The 1,791-nt window shown below is 43.7% G+C and overlaps 1 pseudogene; it reads left to right on the top strand.

Moving 5' to 3' along the window:
• Nucleotides 1–585: 585 nt before the first annotated feature.
• LOC100770885 lies at nt 586–1,378 on the top strand (annotated as a pseudogene).
• Nucleotides 1,379–1,791: the final 413 nt, after the last annotated feature.

Below are 1,791 nucleotides of genomic sequence, written 5' to 3'. Positions count from 1 at the left end.
CTTTTAGTTAGTTTGGATAACAGTTGGTCTCTTATGTTGATTTTCTCAAAGAACAAACTCTCTGTTTTATTTATTCTTTCCATTATTCTCTTTGTTTATATTGTATTGATTTCAGCCCTCAATTTGATTATTTCCTTCTGGGTGGGTTTGCTTCTTTTTGTTCTAAATCTTTCTGATGTTTTGCTAATTCACTAGTGTGCAATTTCTCTAACTTCATTATATAGGTATTTAATGCTATGAACTTTCCTCTTAGCATTGCTTTTATAGTGTCCCATAAGTTTGGGTATGTTGTAAATTCATTTTCATTGAATTCTAGGAAGTCTTCAATTTCCTATTTCTTCCTTACCCAGGGGTGATTCAATTGGGCATTATTCAGTTTCCATGAGTTTGGAGGCTTTCTAGAATTTCTCTTGTTAAATTCTAACTTTAAGCCATGGTGGTCCAATAAGATATAGGGGGTTGCCGCCCTGGGACTGGCCACGGTGGTGCTGGCCCTGGGGACTGTGGCCTGTCTTCATGTGTGTCTCAGAGGTGGGGACGGTGTCGAAGGTCTGGATCTACTGCAAGGGGGTGTCGATGTGGGAGACCAAGTGCACCGACATGGGGCTGGCTGAGGCAAAGTGCACGACAGGTTTTGGATGGTGGTTAAGGAAGATGGACACATGATCACGGCCCACCAGGAGCCTTGTCTTGTGCTGGTTTCCATCACCATGGAGAACAACTATCTGATGCTCGAAGCTCCATGCATGGACCCGATGGTTTTGCCTATCAAGATGCCTTCGTCGAATGAGATCCATGACTGCAGGCTATTTGGTCTCGACATCAAAGGCAGAGATTGTGGCGATGAGGTAGCTCAGTGGTTCACCAACTACCTGAAGATGCAGCCCTACAGGGCCTGGTTCAATTTGATACCAGCGTGAAAGGAAGGACAACAAAGAAACTTTACCCTTTTGAAAGTTACCTTCAGAATTATGAGGTAGCCTACCCAGACTGCAGCCCTATCCATTTGATTTCTGAAGCCTCCTTAGCCGACCTCAACACCAGGCTGAAGAAGAAGGTGAAGATGGGATACTTCAGGCCAAACATCATGGTGTCAGGCTTCGAGGCTTTTGAGGCGGATACTTAGGATGAACTCCTAATTGGTGATGTAGAGATGAAGAAGGTGTTGAGCTGCCCCAGGTGCATTTTGACCACAGTGGACCCAGACACTGGAATCATAGACTGGAAGGAGCCACTGGAAACTTTGAAGAGCTACCACCTGTGTGACCCCTCTGTGAAGAGTTTGTACTAGACGTCCCGCCTTTTTGGGATGTATTTCTCAGTAGAAAGAGTTGGAAGCCTGAAAGTCGGCGACCCCGTGTATTGCATGGTGGGTTAATGGGCCCAGTGGCTGACATGCTTCCAGGTCCTAGGAGATATTTCTGCGAGTCCTTACTGCCAGCCATGTCGTCTTCCTGGAAATGAGCCTCCGTGTTTCCTTCAGAGCTTCCTATGTCCTGAGTTAATTTGATAAAGGACCAGAGGTGGTTTGGGAGTGTCAGGGCATATACATTTTAGATAATGATGTTTTAAAAAATAAATGAAATTGTGTATACAATTATTCTGAATGGGCCCTCCCACTGTCACTGTTTTCTGATTACTGCCTTTAATATTGCTGAGTAAAGAAAGTTTAGAGTCAACTTAAAGGCTACCAAATTTAAAAAGATGTTTATACTCTTTATAGGTATATTGTGTGAGAGAAACAGAAAAACAAGGCATATCCTGATATCTATGTGCTAACACTCTCACATG

The sequence above is a fragment of the Cricetulus griseus genome, chromosome X (genome assembly GCF_003668045.3).
Source record: "Cricetulus griseus strain 17A/GY chromosome X, alternate assembly CriGri-PICRH-1.0, whole genome shotgun sequence".
Taxonomy (NCBI): Eukaryota; Metazoa; Chordata; class Mammalia; order Rodentia; family Cricetidae; genus Cricetulus; species Cricetulus griseus.
The sequence above is the reverse complement of the archived record's forward strand: the minus strand, read 5'-3'. Positions and strand labels throughout refer to the sequence as shown.